At 62.6% G+C, this 14,483-nt stretch overlaps 1 pseudogene; it reads left to right on the forward strand.

Annotated features, from left to right (window-relative positions):
- LOC140475655 (PDZ domain-containing protein 4-like) overlaps positions 1–9,879 on the forward strand; it is a 14,408-nt pseudogene extending 4,529 nt beyond the window's left edge.
- The last annotated feature ends 4,604 nt before the right edge of the window (positions 9,880–14,483 follow it).

Below are 14,483 nucleotides of genomic sequence, written 5' to 3' on the forward strand. Positions count from 1 at the left end.
CTACACCCCCTCCCTATCTCTATCCCCTCCTCCAGACCCTACACCCCCTCCCTATCCCCATCCCCTCCTCCAGCCCCCTACACCCCCTCCCTATCTCCGTCCCCTCCTCCAGCCCCTACACCCCCTCCCTATCTCCGTCCCCTCCTCCAGCCCCTACACCCCCTCCCTATCTCTATCCCCTCCTCCAGCCCCTACACCCCCTCCCTATCTCCGTCCCCTCCTCCAGCCCCCTACACCCCCTCCCTATCCCCATCCCCTCCTCCAGCCCCTACACCCCCTCCCTATCTCCGTCCCCTCCTCCAGCCCCCTACACCCCCTCCCTATCCCCATCCCCTCCTCCAGCCCCCTACACCCCCTCCCTAATGTATTTTTTGGTTGTTTTTGTGCCCAGGAGGTGGAATTGTACAAACGGAGTCACACAGAGAAACTGGGCCTCACAGTTTGTTACCGGACGGACGATGAGGCTGACACTGGTATTTATATCGGAGAGGTAAGGTACCCCAGGCAGGAGTGACCCAATCCAGGCACGGACACCAGGCCCCAGGCCTCACCGGGCAGGGAGACCAGGCCCCAGGCCTCACCCGGCAAGGAGACCAGGCCCCAGGTCTCACCGGGCAGGGAGGCCAGGCCCCAGGTCTCACCGGGCAGTGAGACCAGGCCCTAGGTCTCACCGGGCAGGGAGGCCAGGCCCCAGGTCTCACCGGGCAGTGAGACCAGGCCCTAGGTCTCACCGGGCGGGGAGGCCAGGCCCCAGGCCTCAACAGGCAGGGAGACCAGGCCCCAGGCCTCACTGGGCGGGGAGACCAGGCCCCAGGCCTCAACAGGCAGGGGGACCAGGCCCCAGGCCTCACCGGCCAGGGAGACCAGGCCCCAGGCCTCACCGGCCAGGGAGACCAGGCCCCAGGTCTCACCGGGCAGGGAGACCAGGTTCCAGGCCTCAACAGGCAGGGTGACCAGGCCACAGGCCTCACCCGGCTGGGAGACCAGGCCCCAGGCCTCACCAGGCGAGGAGACCAGGCCCCAGGCCTCACCGGGCAAGGAGACCAGGTCCCAGGCCTCACGGGGCAGGGAGACCAGACTCCAGGCCTCACCGGGCAAGGAGACCAGGCCCCAGGCCTCACCCGGCAGGGAAACCAGGCCCCAGGCCTCACCAGGCAAGAGACCAGGCCCCAGGCCTCACTGGGCGGGGAGACCAGGCCCCAGGCCTCACTGGGCGGGGAGACCAGGCCCCAGGCCTCAACAGGCAGGGGGACCAGGCCCCAGGCCTCACCGGCCAGGGAGACCAGGCCCCAGGCCTCACCGGGCAGGGAGACCAGGCCCCAGGTCTCACCGGGCAGGGAGACCAGGTTCCAGGCCTCAACAGGCAGGGTGACCAGGCCACAGGCCTCACCCGGCTGGGAGACCAGGCCCCAGGCCTCACCAGGCGAGGAGACCAGGCCCCAGGCCTCACCGGGCAAGGAGACCAGGTCCCAGGCCTCACGGGGCAGGGAGACCAGACTCCAGGCCTCACCGGGCAAGGAGACCAGGCCCCAGGCCTCACCCGGCAGGGAAACCAGGCCCCAGGCCTCACCAGGCAAGAGACCAGGCCCCAGGCCTCACCGGGCAGGGAGACCAGGCCACAGGCTTCACCAGGCAAGAGACCAGGCCCCAGGCCTCACCGGGCAGGGAGACCAGGTCACAGGCCTCACCGGGCAGGGAGACCAGGCCCCAGGCCTCACCGGGCAGTGAGACCAGGCCCCAGGCCTCACCTGCCACGGAGACCAGGCCCCAGGCCTCACCGGGCAAGAGACCAGGCCCCAGGCCTCACCGGGCAGGGAGACCAGGCCACAGGCCTCACCGGGCAGGGAGACCAGGCCCCAGGCCTCACCGGGCAAGAGACCAGGCCCCAGGCCTCACCGGGCAGGGAGACCAGGCCACAGGCCTCACCGGGCAGGGAGACCAGGCCACAGGCCTCACCGGGCAGGGAGACCAGGCCCCAGGCCTCACCAGGCGAGGAGACCAGGCCCCATGTCCCATGAGGCAGGAAGACCAAGCAAGGGGAAACAGTTGTTGTTAAGGGGTTTGAGTCTATTCTGGGGCTGAGGGAAGGTGGGGCCCTTGCTGCTGCAGACTCCTACACAGTTTCTCCCCATCTCCCTCTCTCTCTCTCTTTCTCTGCCTGTCTCTCTCCTCTGCCTCTTACCCTCTCTCTGTGTCTCACTCTCTCTCTCTCTCTCTATCTCTCTCTTTCTCTGCGCCTCTCTCTGTCGCTCTCCATCTCTCTTTCTCTCACTGTCTATCTGTCTCTCTCTCCCTCCCTCTCTCTCTCTTTGCCTCTCTTGCTGTCTCTCTCTCTGTCTCTCTCTGTCTTGCTCTGACTCTCCCTCTGTCTCTGTCTCTCTCTCTCAAGAGAGTCGGGAGGGGAGTTACTCGCTGCAGGATTCCCAGCCTCTGACCCGATGGGGGGAGAGTCAGGAGGGGAGTTACTCGCTGCAGGATTCCCAGCCTCTGACCCGATGGTGGGAGAGTCAGGAGGGGAGTTACTCGCTGCAGGATTCCCAGCCTCTGTCCCGATGGGGGGAGAGTCAGGAGGGGAGTTACTTGCTGCAGGATTCCCAGCCTCTGACCCGATGGTGGGAGAGTCAGGAGGGGAGTTACTCGCTGCAGGATTCCCAGCCTCTGACCTGCTCCTGGAGCCGCTGGATTGATATGGGGCTGGGTCCAGTTCAGTTTCTGGTCAATGGTAACTCCCAGGATGTTGATCGTGGGGGGAGGGGGATTCAGTGATGGTAACGCCATTGAACATCAAGGGGGCGATGGTTAGATTCTCTCTCTTGTTGGAGACGGTAACCCCCAGGATTTTGATAGTGGGGGAGGGGGATTCAGTGACGGTAACACCATTGAACATCAAGGGGGCGATGGTTAGATTCTCTCTCTTGTTGGAGACGGTAACCCCCAGGATGTTGATAGTGGGGGAGGGGGATTCAGTGACGGTAACACCATTGAACGTCAAGGGGGCGATGGTTAGATTCTCTCTCCCTTGTTGGAGACGGTAACCCCCAGGATGTTGATAGTGGGGGAGGGGGATTCAGTGATGGTAACACCATTGAGCGTCAAGGGGGCGATGGTTAGATTCTCTCTCTTGTTGGAGACGGTAACCCCCAGGATGTTGATAGTTGGGGAAGGGGGATTCAGTGATGGTAACACCATTGAGCGTCAAGGGGGCGATGGTTAGATTCTCTCTCTTGTTGGAGACGGTAACCCCCAGGATGTTGATAGTTGGGGGGGGGGGGGGAATTCAGTGACGGTAACACCATTTCAATGATACCTTCCTGTGCAGATTAATCCGAATGGAATCGCCGCTAAAGATGGCCGGATCAAGGCCGGAGATCGTATTGTTCAGGTAGGACGGGGGAGATTGTCCCTTACCAACTTGATAGAGTTCTTTGAGGAAGTGACCGAGTTGTTAGATGAAGGAAGGGCTGTCGATGTCATATACATGGCCTTTAGTAAGGGGTTTGAGAAGGTTCCCCATGGTAAACTAATGGAGAAAGTGAAGTCACATGGTGTGCAGGGTGTCCTAGCGAGGTGGATAAGGAACAGGAGACAGAGAGTAGGAGTTAGAGGGAGTTTCTCGGAATGGAGAAAGGTGCCCAGTGGTGTCCCACAGGGATCAGTGTTGGGGCCCACTGCTGTTTGTAACATACAGAAATGATCTGGAAGAGGGCACTGTTGGAATGATCCGCAAGTTTGCAGATGACACCGAAGATTGGTGGAGTAGCAGAAAGTGTAAGGGACTGTCAGAGAATACAGGAGGAGATAAGATAGACTGGAGAGTTGGGCGGGTAAGTGGGAGATGGAGTTCAATCCAGACCAAATGTGAGGTGACGCATTTAGGGAAGTCTAATTCTCGAGTGAATTATACAACGAACGGGAGAGCCTTTGGAAAAAGTCGATGAGCAGAGAGATCTGGGAGTCCAGGGCCATTGTACCCTGAAGGTGGCTGCACGGGTGGGTAGAGTGGTCAAGAAGGTATATGGTATGTTCACCTTCATCGGACGGGGTACTGAGTATAAGAGCTGGCAGCTCATGTTAACATTGTACACGACGTTGGTTCGGCCGCAGTTAGAATACTGTGTACAGTTCTGGTCACACATTCCCAAAAGGATGTGGACGCTTTGGAGAGGGTGCAGAGGAGGTTTACAAGGAGGTTACCTGGTATGGAAGGTGCTGACTATGAAGGGAGGTGGAGGGGGGTTAGGTTTATTTTCATTAGAAACAAGGAGATTGAGGGGAGAGGGGGAGGGACCTGATTGTGGTTTACAAAACCATGAAGGGGCAGCACAGCAAGAGCCCACAGGGACAGGAGGGGCGAATCCATCATCAACCCACCAACCCCTGTCCCATCTCGGTATCTAACCCCCCCTGTCCCTGGGAGTGGGGGGGGCAGTGTAGAGGTAGCTTTACTCTGTCTCTAACCCCCTTGTCCCTGGGAGTGCGGGGGCAGTGTAGAGGGAGCTTTACTCTGTATCTAACCCCCTTGTCCCTGGGAGTGGGGGGGACAGTGTAGAGAGAGCTTTACTCTGTCTCTAACCCCTTGTCCCTGAGAGTGGGGGGACAGTGTAGAGGGAGCTTTACTCTGTATCTAACCCCCTGTCCCTGGCAATGGGGGGACAGTGTAAAGGGAGCTTTACTCTATATCTATCCCCCGTCCCTGGGAGTGTGGGACAGTGTAGAGGGAGCTTTACTCTGTATCTAACCCCCTGTCCCTGGGATGGGGGAACAGTGTAGAGGGAGCTTCACTCTGTCTCTAACCCCCTGTCCCTGGGAGTGGGGGGACAGTGTACAGGGAGCTTTACTCTGTCCCTAACCCCCTGTCCCCGGGAGTGTTTGATGGGGGGTCAGCGTAGAGGGAGCTTTACCCAGTGCCTAACACTGTGAGCACTCTCTCTCTCTCTTTCTCTCTCTCTCTCTCCAGATAAATGGGGGTGGAGGTACAGAATCGCGAGGAAGCTGTGGCCATTCTCACCCGTGAGGATAGTACCAACATCTCGCTGCTCCTGGCAAGACCTGAACTGGAGGTGAGAGAGCCTCGTTTACCTCCTCCCCACCCTACACCCCTCGAGGGAGGTAGTGTTGGAGCTCAGCCGGGCATTCCTAATGAGTCCAGCTACCTCGGGGGTGGGAGGGAGGGAGTGTTGGAGCTCAGCCGGGCATTCCTAATGAGCCCAGCTACCTCGGGGGGTGGGAGGGAGGGAGTGTTGGAGCTCAGCTGGGCATTCCGAATGAGCCCAGCTACCTCGGGGGGGGAGTGTTGGAGCTCAGCCGGGCATTCCTATTGACCCAGCTACCTCGGGGGGTGGGAGGGAGGGAGTGTTGGAGCTCAGCCAGGCATTCGTAATGAGCCCAGCTACCTCGGGGGGTGGGAGGGAGGCAGTGTTGGAGCTCAGCCGGGCATTCCTAATGAGCCCAGCTACCTCAGGGGAGGGAGTGGTGCGGTTGGGATAACGGGGCAGAAAGTTGAGTCAATGTTTTGAGTGTTTGAGGGAGGGAAACGTTCCCTCACCAATCCCTGGCCAGCTGGGAATTTCCGAGCGGGAATTCCCTTGGCATTGCTGCTTCCCAGAGATTCGTTGGTGAACGCCTCTCCCCTCCCTTCCCCAAAGCTGGACGAAGGTTGGATGGAAGAACCAAATGAGGCAGCGAACGTGTCGAGTCGGGAGGAGGGGAGTGAGGGAACGCCCTGCCTAGGCAAGGGCAGCCCAGTCCAACAGGTAAGGGTCAGCGCTGAGGGAGTGGGGGCTGTGGGAGGGTCAGCGCTGAGGGAGTGGGGGCTGTGGGAGGGTCAGCGCTGAGGGAGTGGGGGTTGTGGGAGGGTCAGTGCTGAGGGAGCGGGGGCTGTGGGAGGGTCAGTGCTGAGGGAGTGGGGGCTGTGGGAGGGTCAGTGCTGAGGGAGTGGGGGCTGTGGGAGGGTCAGTGCTGAGGGAGTGGGGGCTGTGGGAGGGTCAGTGCTGAGGGAGTGGGGGCTGTGGGAGGGTCAGTGCTGAGGGAGTGGGGGCTGTGGGAGGGTCAGTGCTGAGGGAGTGGGGGCTGTGGGAGGGTCAGTGCTGAGGGAGTGGGGGCTGTGGGAGGGTCAGTGCTGAGGGAGGGTCAGTGCTGAGGGAGGGTCAGTGCTGAGGGAGTGGGGGCTGTGGGAGGGTCAGTGCTGAGGGAGTGGGGGCTGTGGGAGGGTCAGTGCTGAGGGAGCGGGGGCTGTGGGAGGGTCAGTGCTGAGGGAGTTGGGGCTGTGGGAGGGTCAGTGCTGTGGGAGGGTCAGTGCTGAGGGAGTGGGCCCTGAGGGAGGGTCGTGTTGAGGGAGTGGGGGCTGTGGGAGGGTCAGTGCTGAGGGAGTGGGGGCTGTGGGAGGGTCAGTGCTGAGGGAGTGGGGGCTGTGGGAGGGTCAGTGCTGAGGGAGCGGGGGCTGTGGGAGGGTCAGTGCTGAGGGAGGGTCAGTGCTGAGGGAGTGGGGGGCAGTGGGAGGGTCAGTGCTGAGGGAGTGGGGGCTGTGGGAGGGTCAGTGCTGAGGGAGTTGGGGCTGTGGGAGGGTCAGTGCTGAGGGAGTGGGGGGCAGTGGGAGGGTCAGTGCTGAGGGAGGGTCAGTGCTGTGGGAGGGTCAGTGCTGAGGGAGTGGGGGCTGTGGGAGGGTCAGTGCTGAGGGAGCGGGGGCTGTGGGAGGGTCAGTGCTGAGGGAGGGTCAGTGCTGAGGGAGTGGGGGGCAGTGGGAGGGTCAGTGCTGAGGGAGGGTCAGTGCTGTGGGAGGGTCAGTGCTGAGGGAGTGGGGGCTGTGGGAGGGTCAGTGCTGAGGGAGTTGGGGCTGTGGGAGGGTCAGTGCTGAGGGAGGGTCAGTGCTGAGGGAGGGTCAGTGCTGAGGGAGTGGGGGCTGTGGGAGGGTCAGTGCTGAGGGAGGGTCAGTGCTGAGGGAGGGTCAGTGCTGAGGGAGTGGGGGACAGTGGGAGGGTCAGTGCTGAGGGAGTGGGGGCTGTGGGAGGGTCAGTGCTGAGGGAGTGGGGGCTGTGGGAGGGTCAGTGCCCAGAGTTGCCCGTCTCTCTCTCTCTGTTACAGGGGGGTGCGGAGACCGGGCACGTCCTGAGCAACAGCCAGGAACTGGACAGTGGGGTGGGCAGGACGGACGACAGCACCCGCAACGACGAGAGCTCCGAGCACGACCTCCTGGCCGACGAGCCGCCACCCCCCGCCCCTGGCGCTACCACCCCGCCCTCCCTCACCCGGCGCCACCCTCGCCCGAGTGCCGACGCCCCCGCGCTGGACGAGTCCCTGCCCGGGCTGACCCAGGCCGAGAGCCGGCGCTACCGGGAGCTGGTGGAGCTCCGGCGCCGCCTGGAGGCTGGCGCGCGCCACGCCCCCTCTGGGGGGCGCCGGTGTCAGGGGTCGCTGGCCCCCGCCCTGCGGGAGGAGATGGGGCACCTGGAGTTCAAGTCCCGCAGCGGCGCCCGGGCGCAGAAGATGCGCCAGCTCCGCGCCCGCTGCATGGCGGCCTGGCTGGCGGGCGAGGGGCGCCCCCTGGAGGGGGAGCCGCCCTCCCCGCCGACCCCCCCCGGGGCGGGCGAGCCCCCGCCCCGCGGCCTGTGCGACATCACGGAGCTGCCGGAGCGTGCCGAGCCCACCACGCCCACCACCACCACCACCAGCGCCTACAACACCGGCGAGAGCTGCCGCAGCACCCCCCCCCTGGGCGAGCGCCCGCCCCCCGGCGTCGGCACGGCAAGCCCCCCCACCTCCCGCAGCCTCCCCCGCCAGGGGGCGCCGGGCCAGCGGCGCCCAGAGGGCCAGAGGGCTCGTCGGGCGCCGGCCGGCAGTCCACACTACTTCACCAAGCTGGAGCAGCCAGCCGCCCGGCCTGAGGCGCCGTCGCCGCCCGTTGCCGGCCACGCCGAGGGGCCCAGGGGGGACTGGAAGGGGCGGGGGAGGGCCGAGGGCGCCCGCCCGCCCGCCAAGCGCCCGGTGAGGGACCGCCTCCTCAAGGCCCGCGCCCTCAAGATCCGCGAGGAGCGGGCGGGCATGACCACGGATGACGACGCGGCGAGTGAGATGAAGATGGGCCGCTACTGGAGCAAGGGGGAGCGCAAGCAGCACCTGGCGCGGGCGCGGGAGCACCGGCGACGGAGGGAGCTGATGATGCAGAGCCGCCTGGACTGGCTGAGGGGGTCCGCCGGCGAGCACCAGGGCGGCGAGGGGGCGCCGCGCCCCGGGGCGGGGGGCGGCGCCGAGCTCAGCGTGGTCGCCCTGGGCCACAGGAAGAGCCTGCGCAAGCGCAGCCGCCGCATCCTGGACAACTGGATCACCATCCAGGAGATGCTGGCGTACGGCACCCGGGCACCGGACGGCCGAAGGGTCTACAACCCCCTCCTGTCCGTCACCACCGTCTGAGCTGCCCCCCCCCCCCCTCCTCTCGCGGCAGGGTCTCGGGGCGGGCACCGGGGACGGGCCAGGGGGCCTCTCACCGCCGCCTCCCCCCCCCCCGCCTGCCCGGAGAGCCCGGGAGTGAGCCGGGGAAAAGGGACGGTGAACCATCTCCAAAAGGCCTGTGGCTTCTTAGATGAGCGGATTCCAGGTGCATCGTGGGAGGGCGGGAACTGGGGCTGCTGGGAGCCCGTTTCCTGTTCTTCCCCCGCGTTCAGGCGGGTCCCTGTCCCCTAACTACTGCCCCCTACTGTTACCCCATCCACCCCACACCCACCCCCCTTCCTCCTAAATACTGCCCCCTGCTGTTACCCCATCCACCCCACACCCACCCCCGTCCCCTAAATACTGCCCCCTACTGTTACCCCATCCACCCCACTCCCACCCCCCCGTCCCCTAAATACTGCCCCCTACTGTTACCCCATCCACCCCACACCCACCCCCCTGTCCCCTAAATACTGCCCCCTACTGTTACTCCATCCACCCCACACCCACCCCCCGTCCCCAAAATACTGCCCCCTGCAGTTACCCCATCCACCCCACACCCACCCCCCTGTCCCCTAAATACTGCCCCCTACTGTTACTCCATCCACCCCACACCCACCCCCCGTCCCCAAAATACTGCCCCCTGCAGTTACCCCATCCACCCCACCCCCACCCCCATCCCCAAAATACTGCCCCCTGCTGTTACCCCATCCACCCCACACGCAGCCCCCATCCCCAAAATACTGTCCCCTACTGTTACCCCAACCACCCCACGCCCAGCCTCTGTCCCCTAAATACTGCCCCCTAGTGTAAACCCATCCACCCCACACCCATCCCCCCGTCCCCTAAATACTGCCCCCTGCTGTTACCCCATCCACCCCACACCCACCCCGTCCCCTAAATACTGCCCCCTGCTGTTACCCCATCCACCCCACCCCCATCCCCAAAATACTGCCTCTTGCTGTTACCCCATCCACCCCACCCCCAAACCCCATCCCCAAAATACTGCCCCCTGCTGTTACCCCAACCACCCCACACCCAGCCTCTGTCCCCTAAATACTGCCCCCTAGTGTAATCCCATCCAACCCACACCCATCCCCCCGTCCCCTAAATACTGCCCCCTACTGTTACCCATCCACCCCACACCCAGCCCCCTGTCCCCTAAATACTGCCCCCTGCTGTTACCCCATCCACCCCACCCCCATCCCCAAAATACTGCCTCTTGCTGTTACCCCATCCACACCACCCCCAAACCCCATCCCCAAAATACTGCCCCCTGCTGTTACCCCATCCACCCCACACCCACCCCCCTGTCCCCTAAATACTGCCCCCCACATCCCACGTAACTCCAGGTCCACCCGGACAGGTGTAAGAGCCCCCTTGGATCTCACCCCACCCCCCCCTCTTGCTCCCGCCACCCGAGGGTGGGGTTGGGGCGGGGGGGGGGGGGGGGGGGGCGGGTAAGTGGGGTGGGTGGGAGTGGGCTATAAAATGTGGAAAAAAGTGCCAAAGTGTGGGTGTGTGGGGGGGGGGGAAGGTTGGGGGGGGAATGAGGCGGGTATGGGGTGGAGATTTGTACGCTACCCCCCCCCCCACCCCGCCACAGCCCCCCACCCTCCCCCCTGTGTCTCCCAGCTCCCTCGCGCCACCCCACCCCCCACAATCCCGGCCCCCCCCCCCCCCCCAACTCCGAGGCGCCCCCCCCCTTCCGCCCCCCCCCCCCCCTCCAACCCCCCCATCCAGACTTCAGGAATATTTTCTTGACCGCGTTGGGGAAGGGGCCGGCCGTTCATGTGTTGGTCGCCATGATTGAATTCTCCCCCCCTCCCCACCCCACCCCCCTCCTCTACCCTCTCCATGCGCCCTTTCCCCGTTTCCCTCCTTGAAACCCGGCCCACAGATACGCCCTCCCATAGTTCCGATCCCCCTCCCTCCCGACACTCTCCCCTGCCCCGAGTTAATTGTCAAAGTCGTGTTTCTCTTGATGCAGTGTTGTGGAGCGATTTTAAATGTGTTCGAATTCTCCCCAGGAACCCCTCCTTACCCCATTCCCCCCCCCTCGATATGCTCGTGTCTTTGAGAATAAATTAATTTTTCTATTTACCAGGTCCTCGGCTACTGTCTTCCCTCTGAAAGGGGGGGGGGTGTGGGATAGCAGCTGAATAGGCGTCAGTCTGAAACCATGATATTGCAGGCCGAGGGGTTAAATCAGGAAGGGGGGATCGAGGGGTTATATTCCAGGCCGAGGGGTTAAATCAGGAAGGGGGAATCGAGGGGTTATATTCCAGGCCGAGGGGTTAAATCAGGAAGGGGGGATCGAGGGGTTATATTCCAGGCCGAGGGGTTAAATCAGGAAGGGGGGATCGAGGGGTTATATTCCAGGCCGAGGGGTTTAATCGGGAAGGAGAATCGAGGGGTTATATTCCAAGCTGAGGGGTTTAATCAGGAAGGGGGAATCGAAGGGTTATATTCCAGGCTGAGGGGTTTAATCAGGAAGGGGAATCGAGGGGTTATATTCCAGGCTGAGGGGTTTAATCAGGAAGGGGGAATCGAGGGGTTATATTCCAGGCTGAGGGGTTTAATCAGGAAGGGGGAATCGAGGGGTTATATTCCAGGCTGAGGGGTTTAATCAGGAAGGGGGTATCGGGAGTTATATTCCAGGCCGAGAAGTTTAATCAGGAAGGGGAATCGAGGGGTTATATTCCAGGCCGAGGGGTTTAATCAGGAAGGGGAATTGAGGGGCTATATTCCAGGCCGAGGGGTTTAATCAGGAAGGGGAATTGAGGGGTTACATTCCAGACTGAGGGGTTTAATCAGGAAGGGGGAATCGAGGGGTTATATTCCAGGCCGAGGGGTTTAATCAGGAAGGGGGAATCGAGGGATTATATTCCAGGCTGAGGGGTTTAATCAGGAAGGGGGAATCGAGGGGTTATATTCCAGGCCGAGGGGTTTAATCAGGAAGGGGGAATCGAGGGGTTATATCCCAGGCTGAGGGGATTAATCAGGAAGGGGAATTCGGGGGTTATATTCCAGGCTGAGGGGTTTAATCAGGAAGGGGGAATCGAGGGGTTATATTCGAGGCTAAGGGGTTTAATCAGGAAGGGGGAATAGAGAGGTTATATTCCAGCATGAGGGGATTAATCAGGAAGGGGAATTGAGGGGATACAAAGATGGGGATCTGTGCACGGTGCTCCGAGTGTGGGTCTGACGAGGGATACGGAGACGGGGAACTGTGCACGGTGCTCCGAGTGTGGGTCTGACCGAGGGATACGGAGACGGGGAACTGTGCACGGTGCTCCGAGTGTGAGTCTGACCGAGGGACAGGGAGACGGGGAACTGTGCACGGTGCTCCGAGTGTGGGTCTGACCGAGGGATACGGGGATGGGGAACTGTGCACGGTGCTCCGAGTGTGGGTCTGACCGAGGGATACGGAGATGGGGAACTGTGCGCGGTGCTCCGAGTGTGGGTCTGACCGAGGGATACGGAGATGGGGAACTGTGCGCGGTGCTCCGAGTGTGGGTCTGACCGAGGGATACGGAGAATGGGGAACTGTGCACGGTGCTCCGAGTGTGGGTCTGACCGAGGGATACGGAGATGGGGAACTGTGCTCGGTGCTCCGAGTGTGGGTCTGACCGAGGGATACGGAGATGGGGAACTGTGCTCGGTGCTCCCGAGTGTGGGTCTGACCGAGGGATACGGAGAATGGGGAACTGTGCACGGTGCTCCGAGTGTGGGTCTGACCGAGGGATACGGAGAATGGGGAACTGTGCACGGTGCTCCGAGTGTGGGTCTGACCGAGGGATACGGAGATGGGGAACTGTGCACGGTGCTCCGAGTGTGGGTCTGACCGAGGGATACGGAGATGGGGAACTGTGCACGGTGCTCCGATTGTGGGTCTGACCGAGGGATACGGAGAATGGGGAACTGTGCTCGGTGCTCCGAGTGTGGGTCTGACCGAGGGATACGGAGACGGGGAACTGTGCACGGTGCTCCGAGTGTGGGTCTGACCGAGGGATACGGAGATGGGGAACTGTGCACGGTGCTCCGAGCGTGGGTCTGACCGAGGGATAGGGAGATGGGGAACTGTGCACGGTGCTCCGAGTGTGGGTCTGACCGAGGGATACGGAGATGGGGAACTGTCCACGGTGCTCCGAGTGTGGGTCTGACAGAGGGATACGGAGATGAGGAACTGTGCACGGTGCTCCGAGTGTGGGTCTGACCGAGGGATAGGGAGATGGGGAACTGTGCACGGTGCTCCGAGTGTGGGTCTGACTGAGGGATACGGAGAGGGGGAACTGTGCACGGTGCTCCGAGTGTGGGTCTGACCGAGGGATACGGGGATGGGGAACTGTGCACGGTGCTCCGAGTGTGGGTCTGACCGAGGGATACGGAGACAGGAACTGTGCACGGTGCTCCGAGTGTGGGTCTGACCGAGGGATACGGAGACGGGGAACTGTGCACGGTGCTCCGAGTGTGGGTCTGACCGAGGGATAGGGAGATGGGGAACTGTGCGCGGTGCTCCGAGTGTGGGTCTGACCGAGGGATACGGAGATGGGGAACTGTGCACGGTGCTCCGAGTGTGGGTCTGACCGAGATATACGGAGATGGGGAACTGTGCACGGTGCTCCGAGTGTGGGTCTGACCGAGATATACGGAGATGGGGAACTGTGCACGGTGCTCCGAGTGTGGGTCTGACCGAGGGATAGGGAGATGGGAACTGTGCACGGTGCTCCGAGTGTGGGTCTGACCGAGGGATAGGGAGATGGGGAACTGTGCACGGTGCTCCGAGTGTGGGTCTGACCGAGGGATACGGAGATGGGGAACTGTGCACGGTGCTCCGAGTGTGGGTCTGACCGAGGGATAGGGAGATGGGAACTGTGCACGGTGCTCCGAGTGTGGGTCTGACCGAGGGATAGGGAGATGGGGAACTGTGCACGGTGCTCCGAGTGTGGGTCTGACCGTGGGATAGGGAGATGGGGGGGACTGGGGCTCGGGGGGGGGGGGGCTCCTGAGTGGGTGGGTCTGACCGAGGGATACGGAGATGGGGAACTGTGCACTGTGCGTGCTCCGAGTGTGGGTCTGACCGAGGGATACGGAGACGGGGAACTGTGCACGGTGCTCCGAGTGTGGGTCTGACCGAGGGATAGGGAGATGGGGAACTGTGCACGGTGCTCCGAGTGTGGGTTTGACCGAGGGATAGGGAGATGGGGAACTGTGCACGGTGCTCCGAGTGTGGGTCTGGACCGAGGGATACGGAGATGGGGAACTGTGCACGGTGCTCCGAGTGTGGGTCTGACCGAGGGATACGGAGACGGGGAACTGTGCACGGTGCTCCGAGTGTGGGTCTGACCGAGGGATAGGGAGATGGGGACTGTGCACGGTGCTCCGGGTGTGGGTCTGACCGAGAGATACGGAGATGGGGAACTGTGCGGCGGTGCTCCGATTGTGGGTCTGACCGAGGGATAACGGAGATGGGGAACTGTGCACGGTGGTCCGAGTGTGGGTCTGACCAAGGGATACAGAGATGGGGAACTGTGCACGGTGCTCGAGTGTGGGTCTGACCGAGGGATACGGAGATGGGGAACTGTGCACGGTGCTCCGAGTGTGGGTCTGACCGAGGGATACGGAGATGAGGAACTGTGCACGGTGCTCTGAGTGTGGGTCTGACCGAGGGATACGGAGACGGGGAACTGTGCACGGTGCTCTGAGTGTGGGTCTGACCGAGGGATACGGAGATGGGGAACTGTGCACGGTGCTCCGAGTGTGGGTCTGACCGAGGGATACGGAGACGGGGAACTGTGCACGGTGCTCCGAGTGTGGGTCTGACCGAGGGATAGGGAGATGGGGAACTGTGCGCGGTGCTCCGAGTGTGGGTCTGACCGAGGGATACGGAGATGGGGAACTGTGCACGGTGCTCCGAGTGTGGGGTCTGACCGAGGGATAGGGAGATGGGGAACTGTGCGCGGTGCTCCGAGTGTGGGTCTGACCGAGGGATACGGAGATGGGGAACTGTGCACGGTGCTCCGAGTGTGGGTCTGACCGAGAGATACGGAGATGGG

Source organism: Chiloscyllium punctatum, unplaced genomic scaffold (genome assembly GCF_047496795.1).
Source record: "Chiloscyllium punctatum isolate Juve2018m unplaced genomic scaffold, sChiPun1.3 scaffold_1950, whole genome shotgun sequence".
Taxonomy (NCBI): domain Eukaryota; kingdom Metazoa; phylum Chordata; class Chondrichthyes; order Orectolobiformes; family Hemiscylliidae; genus Chiloscyllium; species Chiloscyllium punctatum.